The 13,695-nt window shown below is 32.3% G+C and overlaps 1 protein-coding gene across 1 annotated transcript in view; it reads left to right on the top strand.

Annotated features, from left to right (window-relative positions):
- The window catches only part of LOC115882937 (synaptic vesicle membrane protein VAT-1 homolog-like), a 172,010-nt gene that overhangs the window by 47,559 nt on the left and 110,756 nt on the right, over positions 1-13,695 (top strand). The window lies entirely within an intron of this gene.

The raw sequence follows: 13,695 nt of genomic DNA, 5'->3' as shown, positions 1-13,695 counted from the left end.
AAAACCAAAAATAGAATAATGACGTAGTCGAACATGTAAATTCGGCCTAACGATATGCACAAGTCCTTATTAGCGGTGCGGTTTCTTTTTATAGGCTCTTAAGAAATAAATCAGTGGTAATAATAATACTGCTGTTTCAATGAGTGTCTGTCTAGAGTTTCTTCTATTTTAAAGGATGTTAAATACGTATTATTAAGGCGGTGAGCTGGCTGAGGCGGTGACAAACGCCATATTCAAACTACTTCCATATAAATCCCATATAACTTATGAAAAGGAATATAAAAATTTTCAAAAATGGAAGCAGTTAAGAAACGTGCGAGAAGAAATACAGTTTTTAACCTATCCTCGCTTTTAAAATATCATTTAATCTACCCTTGCGGTTAAACTACTATTTTATATGTATTTTATCTACTATTTTTGATAGATATAGTCTGTCCAACGAGAAGATCCTTGACAGTGATAGATGTGTCATTCTTTTTTCAAAGTAGTTTATTTTATTTTACAAAGAAATAAGTTGGTATAACTGGAACGCATAGCAGGAAATTAATGTATTTAAAATTTGTCTGACAAGTGATTACTTTAAAATATTGTGAAAAAGTGATTACTTTAAAATATTGTGAAAAAAACTGTATAAAACTGAAAAAATGTAATCGAGTTATTTTATTTAATAAAAAACGGTATGTGTTAATACAAAACAAACAAGAACAAGACACCACATACCAAAAAAAAAAAAAAAAAAAAAGAACTATTTCTTACTTTCAAGCTTTATAAAACTTCCCGCATCTACGATTATATTTATCAATATAACTTATGTACAAATACAAATTTGTAATATTCTACAAGAATAAATAAAACAACATAAATAAAACAAACTATTTTATTAATAATAACACTTACCAATTTTTATACCTTAAAGGTTGATTACTTAACTTTAATCTTAATTTTTTTAAACCAGTACCTTTTGATATTTTTCTGCAGTACTAAAATCCATTATTTATCTATCGTGTGATGTCGATATTTTACAGCTACTCCAGTTTTTGGTATGTGTTCAGTACGGTCCTTATACCATATTCGAGATGCACTTATCTACGACGAGATGGTATACGAACTATATTGATGGTAACTTTATTGGTGTTTAAGATTTTCTGCCTGGGCAGCGAGTATTAACCATAAACTGTACTCTGGGTCTACAGTTAATTTTCACTCGATTTTTCCTCCACTTGACTTCAAAAGACACAAAACACACGTAATAACACGATTCAAAATGCATCATCTTCCAAAACGCAGGGTATTTGACAAAAGTTGACACAAAATTATAACCTACAATTTGGCAAGACTTTGACAAGCGTCAAAAATCTAAAGGTGAGTTCATACGCATCGGCATCCGTTTGTCGTTCATCGTTCCGTCAAACCAATAAAATTGAAATACGATCTGTCATTTTTGAAATAAACCAATAAAACTGGTTAAAAACAACAAGAGACGACGTATAACGGATTTATATTTAAACCCATCCACAGTTAACTTAAAAATTATTAGAAACTTTTTTTAGTAAAATAAATAGATTGGTATGGGACGTCATCTGCTTTTCTTCTGTCATCGTCTGTCGATATCTTACCTGAGAAAAAAAAACAGAGTATATAAGACAATTTTAACCGTTGCTATGGAAAAAACCTCAGAATTAACTAGTAAATTATTATATCAGACTGGATTATCAGTCACTAGGTACTTTTTGATGACTTTATAGTACATATTATAAATATGTGAGATGCTATTAAACATGGATTTATTGAGCCTAATTAGGCGTAACCGAAATATATCATTAGACCTACAGTTCCATATTCAAACAGACGCCCAAAATAAGGGGTTGGCTGTAAACTTACACGACACCGTCATATAACCCTTAATTACTCCACAGAGACAACTTCCTCTAGGAACATTCAAATTATCAACATTAACGTAGAATAAACAGTTGTTGAAATTATTTAATATAGTAGAATTGTACTACTTATTATAACACTATTCTAGGAAGATAATCAAGAAGATTAAGAAAAAAAAATATGGAAATGATCGTGCTAATAATTTAAGATAAACAATGTTTTACTTTTAACATTATTTTGTAGCTAAATACAGAATACTCACATGTGTAATAGATTACACTAATTAGTGTTAAAATACTCATATTCGATAGTAAAATAATGATTCATTGATAAATTAGAGGTTTTCAGTCACAAAAAATGATAATTGTGACATGAATCACGCTGATAAGTTATGGAAATTGGTGATTTCAAATAATACAGTACACTATTTGCTTGACTATTAGGTTAATCTATAAGTTAAAATACTTAACAGTACCTAGTAGAATATCAGATTCAATTAATTCTTAGAAAAATGATGGGTACTCAAAAGTAATGTGACGATGAACCATTTTTTATTTCCTAGAAGCTAAAAAGTTATAATTATTTACAAATTCTTTTGCAGTATATAATCATTTTCAAACAAAGTGTACATTTTTATTATTTTTATAGAAATAGCTATAAAAAATGTCTATACCTATGTGGCGGATTCATCTCTCCCAAAAATCCTATATGTGTATTTCGCCACTGCAAGAAAATCTACAAAATAAAATAGTTATTTTTTTAAACACTTCTGCGTTAATCTAAACGGGAACTACTTGTCAGAGGTTAGGTTTACAGATATACAAATTTGCCTAACGAACAAAAAAATGCTTCGGAAAGTTTATCTCTTTCCATCGTCGGATGCAAAAAAATACAAAGAATAAAGAAAAAAACTATTTAAACTATTTAAATTCAACTATTCGAGAACACTTTAGTTTTTTTTTAAACAGATACGTCGATACGTCTACAAAAACTGTTGACGTTCTGTCATAGATAAATGCAACAAGTTTAGATTGGAAAGCCCGTAAAAATTTTGGGTCGCGACCGTTATGCGCGATCTGGCGCTGCTATAGCGGTCGCTAAGAACAACGGCAAACAAAAACAGAAATAATTTTATCTTGTCAAAGTCAGAATCTTCAAAAATCATATAAAATCTTTTAAAATCTAAACCGCTCTCATTAAAGAAATTCCGAAAAGTGTTTATAACGTCCATTTTCAAAGTAACTATTGCTATCTTGTGAGTTTAATTCAAGTTTTATTTACTCCAACTGGTGATAATTGTAAAAAAGTGGCATTAAAAACTTAAAAAGCTGTGCTGTGAACTGTGAACTGCAAAACCATCGTGGATCGTGGCATAACGTCGGTTTCCAATGTTTCATAGGTATTTCATACATATCCTTATATAAAATAAAGTTTCTTGTATGCAACACACTGTATTTTATTTATAAAATTAAAAGCAAATAATAATAAATTTGAATAAACAATATTTGGCGATATAATTCCGGAAAAAGCCGAACCGCTCCGAAATTTTCAAAAGTTTTGGGTCGCGACCGTTGCAAGAATAGCGCCAAATAGTGTTTACATTGTCCTTATGGGCACTTTCCAATCTAAACTTGTTTCATTTATCTATGCGTTCTGTTAAAATGACATTATATCAAGTTAAACTTCAAAATTAACAATTACTACCTGATGATAACAATTACTTAATAAGGTAAAACCAAAAAGCTCCAAATTTTCTGTATGATTATTTTTAATTTTTAATAATTTATTACCCGCATATACCATATTATCGAAAAAAACAGCGTCAGCAATGTTATGAAATGAAGATCGCTGTCATTTTATATAAAAAAATTATATGGGGAATGTCATCGACCGTCATTTTCAAGCCAACTGGACGATTTTTTTTCGTACACAACGTAAATTTTGTATAAGCTAAATTAAATAAACACAATGGAAGTCCGTTTTTTTAGTATATACTCTGTTTTCTTTCTCAGGTAAGATTTCGACAGACGATGACAGAAGAAAAGCAGATGACGTCCCATACCAATCTATTTATTTTACTAAAAAAAGTTTCTAATAATTTTTAAGTTAACTATGGATGGGTTTAAATATAAATCCGTCATACGTCGTCTCTTGTTGTTATTAACCAGTTTTATTGGTTTATTTCAAAAATGACAGATCATATTTCTATTTTATTGGTTTGACGGAACGATGAACGACAAACGGACGCCGATGCGTATGAACTCGCCTTTAGATTTTTCACGCTTGTCAAAGTCTTGCCAAATTAGAGGTTATAATTTTCTGTCAACTTTTGTCAGTTTTGTCAAATACCCTGCGTTTTGGAAGATGATGCATTTTGATTCGTGTTATTAGGTATGTTTTTTGTACTCTTTTGAAGTCAAGTGGAGGAAAAATCGAGTGAAAAGTAACTGTAGACCCAGAGCACAGTTTATGGTTAATACTCGCTGCCCAGGCAAGAAGTCTTATACACCAATAAAGTTACCATCATTAAAGTTCGTATACCATCTCGTCGTAGATAAGTGCATATCGAATATGGTAGAAGGACCATACTAAACACATACTAAAAACTGGAGTAGCTGTAAAATATCGACATCACACGATACGTAAATAATGGATTTTAGTACTGCACAAGAAAAATAATGCCACAGGTACTGGTTTAAAAAATTAAGATTAAAGTTAATTAATCAACCTTTAAGGTACCTATAAAATTTGACAAGTGTTATTAATAATAAAATAGTTTGTTTTATTTATGTTGTTTTATTTATTTCTGCGGAATATTACAAATTTGTATTTGTACAGAAGTTATATTGATAAATATAATCATAAATGCGGGAAGTTTTATAAAGCTTGAAAATAAGAAATAGTTCTTATTTATATTTTTTTGGTATGTGGTGTCTTCTTCTTGTTTCTTTTGTATTAACACATACCGTTTTTTATTAAATTAAATAACTCGATTACATTTTTTCAGTTTTATACAGTTTTTTTCACAATATTTTGAAGTAATCACTTGTCAGTCAAATTTTAAATATAATAATTTCCTGCTATGCGTTCCAGTTGTACCAACTTATTTATTTGTAAAATAAAATAAACTACTTTGAAATTAAAATGACAGACACATCTATCACTGTCAAGGATCTTCTCGTGGGACAAACTATAAATAATAAATATAGTTGATAATAATATTAATTATAAAAACTTACTTTCAGTTTCTAAGCGATACAAAGAAACATACTAGTAATAGAGTCAGATGCAAAAAAACGCAACAGGGAATTTTTAAATCAAGTTTAAACTCTTATATTTTTTTTACTTTTAGACCTATTTTTATGATTTTTTTAGAAAACTACATACAGGGTGGCGCACCTCATTCGCCTCGGTTGATTATACGTAATCACAAAGATGTAGAATCAAAATATTTTATGGGTATATGTGGAAAGGCAACGTGTATAATTTAAAATTATTTTGAAATGTACATTACTTTTCAGAATTAATTCTTGTGCTGACTTTCGAGCCAGAGAAATAAACTTCACTTAAAAATTTGATTGCTTCCTTAAATGTATACAGGGGTACCAAAAATTGCTGGTCTATTTTAAATATTTATTTTACATAAAAACTTTGTTATTTTAAATACAACACTATGTATTTTTTTAAATAAGTCGAAGCAGATTTAAATGCTCTTTCAAACTATATTAGGGTTTCCTATACCTATCTGGCTCAGATTTTGAATTAAAAGCGATTTTATACCCAGATGCCTAAACTAACCTAACCTAACCCAAGCTAAAGAAAAAACTCCTCAAAAAATACTCTAATACTTTGTATTCTTTCCCCCGGCTGCTCTTACTGTCTGTAGACGTCGCGTCGGTCCATGCCATGTAATTATAAAGTGTTAATACCATCGGGCAATTATTGTCTCTTCAACCAAACTTGGTTTGGACCACCCTGTTCAATACGAATACAATATCCATACCTATAAAATTATTTCCATTCGCATAACACATCGGTCGTTTCCAGCGACCGTCGCGACATTTCGAACAATATAACTCGCATACATTCGTCGCCCTTATGTACGCCCATATAAGTATCTTATTCATGTTCCATTGTGAAAGCCGTGGAACCGAAACGAAGAAACTATGAAACATGCCGGCCGAGGATCGCGTTTGATTGAATAATAGCCCCCTCGTAATTCGTTAAATTGCCCCGGTGAATGAAGATATTTATTTGTGCGTTGAGGTATTTGATTTTTTAATGGCCAATAACGAATCGGAATTGATTAAAAAGCCTTTTGATACGGGCTACGGGTCTGAAAGCCGTCGCTTATTATGAGAAACTAACTATTTTTAGAAGTATTTGTATACAGGGTGGTTCGAACTGTATTCGGGAAACTCCGGCAGCATATTCTGCCGATAAAAATAAGTAAAAAGTTCATATAAATGTATGTCCTAAAATGCTTAGTTTCGGAGATACAGGGTGTAGAAGTTTCATTTTTATTTCGATTTTTTCCAAATAATTTTTGAAGTCACATCAATATTTGGATGAAAATTGGTGCATAGGAGTTTTTTGACATGAGAAATTTGATTTTGATGTCAATATGACTCCTATTTGTAGGGGGCGCCACCTACATGTGTTTTAACTGTTTTGAAGAGTAATAACTTTTCTCTCGTCCGTACCTGTATAAAACTACTGAATGAAAAAATACTCTATACTTCCGTTATTTTAAAAAATGTCTCTTAATAATAGTCGCTTCGAGCATTTAGAATGGAAATAGTCAATATATTATTATTAATGTCATTATATTGACTAAAAAATTGGCCCCGGGAGGCACGTATAGCCGCCCATACTAAAATATGTTAATAAAAAGTTGGTAGGCAGTTGTTTTAGTTTCATATATCTCAAAAACTGCGACTTTGACTGATTTTGATGTTATTACAAATTTCGTTGCAAATATTATTGTTGCGAGCCGGTGTGGACTCGACCTAACTTCACAATATGGCCCGCCCTCGGATGACCTTAACATCGCATAGACACCGCAATGATTCATTCGTTCGAGAAGAATCGAGACCCACTAGACTGGACTAGTACATACGAGAACATTCGAAAACCTTCTCTATGCGCCTAACGATCTTTGGACTATTCTAGATTTCTTTTACCTGTCGGTATAAAAGCCGGCGGCAGTGGCCTAGAGAGGGCATGGCAGTTATAAATATACAGTTGACGCGCTAAAATTCAAAATAAATTCTTAGTTATAAATCGTTTATAAATAGTTCTATAAGTCTTTTATCGTTATTAATTTTGTTAATTAGTGTTAAATAAATAGTGTTTAAATAAATTGTGACTTTCTATCCACACGGAACCGACGAAAAACGTAACATTATTCCTAATCTTAAATTGAACACCGCGTTTCGCTATAGGTACCGTAATTTTGGAGTTACGATTTTTTAAAATGTTTAACCCCCTCCCATACCTCCTTACCAACCCCCCACCCCCACCAAAAACTAATGGCCAGATTCTCGGATGCCACAGTATTTTTGTGCCAAATTTGGTTAAAATCGGTTTAGCGGTTTTTGAGTTATCGTGTTACAGACAGACGGGCAGACACCATGAAAATATTTTGTATTTAGGTATTCTATTAGGTATTCGACCCAAATAACTCATGAGTGAAATTAAAAAAACTTTTTTTTGTCGATCTTAATAGCCTTTGGTATGGTCGGCTAATAAAGTTGAGTAGATAGTTATTTGAATGAAATGATAAATATGGAAACTTTTTATTTTTTTAAATTAATCATAAATTTTTCTTCGAAAAAAAATGATGATAAAACAGTTTCTATCGAACTTTTGGCACAAAAACATTTCGAAATTATGATATCAGTCTAATAACATTTAGCTAACATGCTTTATGTCAATGATGACAGGTATTAATAATTTTGATTCCAAATATCTCGAGAACTATTACCCTTTGTGAATTTTTCCAAAAGATCTTTTTTACGTAAAAACTGTTAATTATGTAAATATATATGAGTAATATCTATAATGAGTAAATGTATATTTTTTACTCATTATTTTTATACAGGTACGGACGAAAAGTTATCACTTTTCAAACCAGTTAAAAAATGTGTAGGTGGCGCCCTCTACAAGTAGGAGTCATATTGACATCAAAATAAAATTTCTCCTGTCAAAAAACTCCCAGACACCAATTTTCATTTAAATATTGACGTTACTTCAGAAATTATTTGGAAAAAATCGTAATAAAAATGATATTTCTACACCCTGTATCTCCAAAACTTAGCATTTTAAGACATACATTTATACGAAGTTTTCGGAATACAGTTCTCTCAAAAAGTATGCGTGATGGCATTTTTTTACAAGAGACAAAAAATATAGTTAATACTAGTTGGACCATTTTGTGAAAATAAAATCGGTCGTCGGTGGAGTTGGAAAATATTCCTACTAAATTCTACATAAATACTAGAATTTATGTAGGGGTGGGGTAGTTTTCGCTTTTCAAAAAAAAGGAAAGAAAAGAAAATTTCAATCTCTCTGACAAAGTGAAAACGCTTTGTTATATTATCTTCATTTAGACTGTCTGGTCTGGAGGAAGGCCATTTATAAGGGAAGGAGATTAAAAATCCATTAGGCAATGTTTCCCACGGAACAATGCAGAAAAAGAACTTTATAAAAGCAAAAATATTACTTGAAAACACGACCGATTACAATACTTTATAAGGTTTGTTTCAATAATGTGACTAGGGTCTTCGTAATTAACTATTAGTTTACTCTGAATTTATTTTTGTCTATCTCAAGACTTACAACCGAGAAAAATCAAAGGTTTTCCTCGATTTAAGCAAGAACAATCCTATTTTAATGGCTTCGCATGTCTCTTTCAACGCTAAAATACGAGAGAAAAATTATTGGGTAACTTTGATTAAGGTTTACTGTGGAAAATGCCATATGAAATATGAAATATAAAACTGCGAATATCCGCGAAAACCGTTAAAATTTTGAAATACTCTAAATATAAAAAAAAATATTTTTATAATTCTCCATCTATTAAAATATAATATACAGGATGTTCAGGATGGCCGAGGTATAAGAGTTTCCTTTCTTTAACTATGTTAAGCATTTCTCGTTCATAGCCTGCAGTTCTTAAAACTTCTTCGTTGGTGGCATGTGCGGTCCATGGCACACGTAAGAGTCTCCGGAGAGTCTACATTTCGAAAGCCTCGATGCGGTTCAGGGTTCTAGCCTTGAGAGACCAGGTTTGGAGAGACTTTGGAGAGACTCTCGAGAGGATTGGAGAGACTATAGAGTCTTAAATTGTAATTTCAAAATTAATATTTTCTATTATGCAGGGTGGTAACTTTAACGCCTTTGCTCGAGACTTTTTTACGTAAAGAATGGCGGAAATATATATTTTTCCCTCAGTAGTTTACTACAAATAGGGACGAAAAAGTATTAGGTACTCTTCATGAAACAAAGCATGTTAAGACATGAACTTATAAAAACTTGTTTACTTATTTTTATCTGCAGAATATGTTGTCAAAGTCTCCCGATTAAAATTCGAAACACCCTGTATATGAAAAAATTAATGTTGTCTTCTAGTGTACGGATGAGTGGATATTATGTTGTACAGTTCTAAAATGCCTACAACCACCCAGTGTGCGGTATAATTTAGTAAATTATCAGTAAATTAAATTTACTGATGGCATTCGTTCAGATCCATTTAAAAAAAAAACAAAGAAAAATGTATTTTATGTTTTAGAAAGTTTGGTTTGGTTTGGTTTGGTTTGGTTGTGTTTGGTTTGGTTTGGTTGTTAGAATTTCGAACACCCTGTATGATTCAAAATTACGATTTATAACAAAGTAAGTACAGACCATCTAAAGTAAAGGCCTAATATAGTTTTGATTTCAGGACAGTTCTAGTATTTTAATAATTTGTTAAGAAAGGCTGAAAATTTAAAAAAAAACATCATCTCTAAAACTATTGAAATATATTTCCTCATATTCCTAAGATTATGTAAAGTGATCTGAGATGAAGCCAAAAAAATTCAATAATATACAGGGTGTAAATTGAAAAAAATCATCCCGATTCACTCACACTTTTTGAGCCACCCTATAGAAGTTAAAATATTTTCCTGAAATACATTCTAGTACATACTCTTGGTTTGGATTTACAATTTTTACTCTAGTAGTACCAAAATTTCAGAGCTATAAAAATATCTCAAATATCTCTAAAAGCTATATGTGGGAGTTTTTACCATCTATTTTCTGTAATATTATCAGACTGATATGAAACAAGCCAATCGAATTAGACTTAAAAAGGCGGCAACCCAATTTATGTTTATGAGAAAATTCATTCTTCATTTCTTTTGACACAGAATCTTTCTGAAAATATATTTCTTGCTCGAGGCATTGTAAGAAATAATTCTCCTCCTTTTGAACTTGAGAAAAACAAGGCTATATATATTTTTAGGAATAAGGGTAAAAGCAGCATTGAGTCTGGTTGCTAAGGTACGAGTACAGTAGAGGTTTCTTTTGGTTTTATTTTCGTCTTGAGGAAAACTTGAAAGTGTTATGGTGCTCAGTGAAAGATGGATGTATGATGTATTGTTATACTTAAACCAAATTTGTCTTGTTTCATTATGCTACTATTTTGGAGAAAATGGAGGTATAAACTTATTGACATTCTTTTGTGTTTTGAAGGATGTTTGTATGTTAATAATATACTTAGATCCATTTTACACACACTAAGCCAATGAACACTGAACAGCAAACCATAAATGTGATATACAAACTACCATGTGAATGTTGAATAAATATTATATTGTTGAAATATCCATAAACTAGACCATTAAATGTTCGAATTAAAGAATAATATGAAGATTATTTAAAAATGGCGATTTTTGCAAATCTAGGATTTGCCAGCATTCATGGGACACAGGACACAGAGTAAATTTTAACAGTGTAAAAATAATGGACCAGTTGGTTGGAAAAACCTTTATTTTATGAGAAAAGGAAAATAATTTTTAATTATTAAGATCTACTTGTCATTATCAACGCTTCAATAAACATCATCATTATGACCATTATCATTTTCAGCTTATTCAACCATTTCCAATTATGGTGTAGCCTCCCTCACATATTTAGATACTCTCTTTGTAGTTGGGCCCATTGGGGTGTTGTCTATTGTTGGCTATGCAGGCCCAAGTTATCCCTACTAATTTCCTAATATCATGGTCCCATCTTAGGTTTGGTCTTCTTCTAGGTCTCTTCAACTAAGTCTCTTGTTGGCTATATGCGGGCCCAAGTTATCCCTTCTAATTTCTTAATATCATGGTCTCATCTCTGGTCTTCTTCTAGGTCTTTTTATTTCTCGTGGGTAGCATGCTGTAATTTATGTGGTTCATCTGTGGTCCGTCCTTCTTGCAGGTGTTCTGCCCATTGCCACTTGAGGGATTTGATTCTGTGTATGACATCTATTACCTGGGTCTTTAGTCGTATCCATTCTATTCTTTTACGGTCTTTTTTGGTTATTCTCAGCATATTTCGTTCCATTGAGCGTTGTGCGTCTGGCAGAGTCCTTATAATGTCCGTTTTAATAAATAATAAATAGTGTCCAAGTTTCGCATGTATATAGGTCATGACAGGTAGTACACATTGGTCGAATGTTTGTGTGTTCTTCTTTAGATAAAATGACATTCTAGATTTGGATATATTTGAGTTTCTTCTATAAGTACTCCATGCTAACTTAATTTTTCTGTTGATTTCTGGTAGTAGAGATTCCCAGCTGCGTATTAGTTGTCCCAAATATAAATATTCTTCTACTATTCCCAGTGTTGTATTATTTATTATAATGTCTTTTCTGTCTACTAGTTCGTTATATGTTGTATATAACTTTAGTTTTTGCTAAATTCATTTTGAGATCTACTTTATTGCCGGCTGTATTTAGTTCGTTAATTTATGCTTGTAGTTCTTCAGGACTGTTGGCAATTAGGACTATGTCATAAGCGAATCTAAGGCGGCCCATACATTATCAAACAAATTGCGCAACAAAGCGATGCGCAACGTTGCGTTGCACAACTGCAATACCCATACTCTTGGTAAAATTATGATCAAACTTTTTATTAAAAGTTGCGCATTGTTCGAGAAACAATCATATCCTCAATTGCCATTGCGTCAGTTATTATCATATATACCCTAGATGATGTCGATGATACCCAAAAACGAAAAAGAAACCATAGAATTTGAATGAAAGAACTAAAATATTGCACAACGAAGCTCAGCACACACATACACTACACAACGCGTTTGAGTCCTGTTGCACAAAAAAATTCAAACAATCTTGAAATTTATGAAACGATCAAACGTTACCATACATTGGCAACTCGTTGCGCAACCGCCTGTGTTGCGCAATTTGTTTGACAATGTATGGGCCGCTTTAGAAGGTTATGATATTCTCCATCTATTTTTAATTCTTTGTTGGCCCAGTCCAGTTGACGGAAGATTTCTTCTAGTGTTGCATTTCAATAATACTAAACAATATTTACTTACTAGGCATCAATATTTTGTTGTACAGGGTGTCCCATTTTCGTGTGTTTTACAGGGTTTCTCGTTTATTATTAAAGATACAAAAATGCGGTTTTCATATTACTGTGCCTACTTTTTTATGATACTAAAGCTGGTACACACATGTTTGTTCTAGATCTCTAAGTTCTTGAAATACAAGGCGAATTTGAAACTGTTACATTTTTCGTCTTTTCTCGTATGGAAGTTATCTTATAACTTATAGAAATGGTGAAAACTGAGTCAATTCAGTAGCGTAACTAGTTTTTCGCTGAGAGTTGTCATTCTTGAAATCAGAGCAAGGCAAATAAAATAAATAATAACATACAGGATTTCCCATTTAAAGAAAACAAAAAAAAAGAAAATGGGCACCCTGAACTGAAGATTAAGCACCAAAGTGCATAAATCATCAATATTTTCTTTAAATATATTTCTTTAAAACATAAAATTCAACAAGAAATGGCAAAATCCAATGTACGGAACACATGCCGCGTAATATTAAATAAGCATGAAGTGAATTTATGGATGGTTTTAAAGTGCAGTTTCTCGTTTCAGCGGACTTAACTTCCAAGACTTAATGGTACGTCAAGGGGCCATAGACTCTCCACCGAAATGCCCGTTCATTCTTGGATTCGAGTGTGCCGGAGACGTGGAACAGGTTGGAGAAGGCGTAGAAGATTTCCAGGTGAGCTTTGTTTAGAATTAATTATGGCACTAGTAAATTGGCGTTGTTGGTAACTTCATTTTGCATGTTTTTTTTAGTTTTTCTTTAAATTTTACCAAGTGTTGTTTACCAAATCGACGGTTTTCCTTTCTGAGAGATGAAAATAATTTCCAGTTTGCCACTTTTTTTCGCGTCTAAAACGTTATGCGACCGGTCTTGCGGTTTTGGTTTGGGCATTTAAGAATCTATTAAGCTCCGCGCGCACTGAATAGGTATCGGCGAGATCGAGCGGTGCGAGAGGCGCGAGCGGCACGACCGGTCGGAAAGTCGATTGTAGCCGCGCACTGGAGTCGCACGATCGACGGTCGAGAGTACGTCACCAGTAGCGATGGGAACTATCGAATGAATTAGACTATCGAATGGTTAATGAATGAATGATTTCAACTATCGAATGGTTTTATTCGAATAAAATCATTCATTCATTTGTATACTAAAGCATATGTGACAACCTCGCCGTGCGACTAAATGGTTATCGTTGAGCCACGACTATCGAATGCTTT

The sequence above is a fragment of the Sitophilus oryzae genome, unplaced genomic scaffold (assembly GCF_002938485.1).
Source record: "Sitophilus oryzae breed Bouriz unplaced genomic scaffold, Soryzae_2.0 scaffold_1801_pilon_pilon, whole genome shotgun sequence".
In the NCBI taxonomy this organism is placed as follows: domain Eukaryota; kingdom Metazoa; phylum Arthropoda; class Insecta; order Coleoptera; family Curculionidae; genus Sitophilus; species Sitophilus oryzae.
The sequence above is the reverse complement of the archived record's forward strand: the minus strand, read 5'-3'. Positions and strand labels throughout refer to the sequence as shown.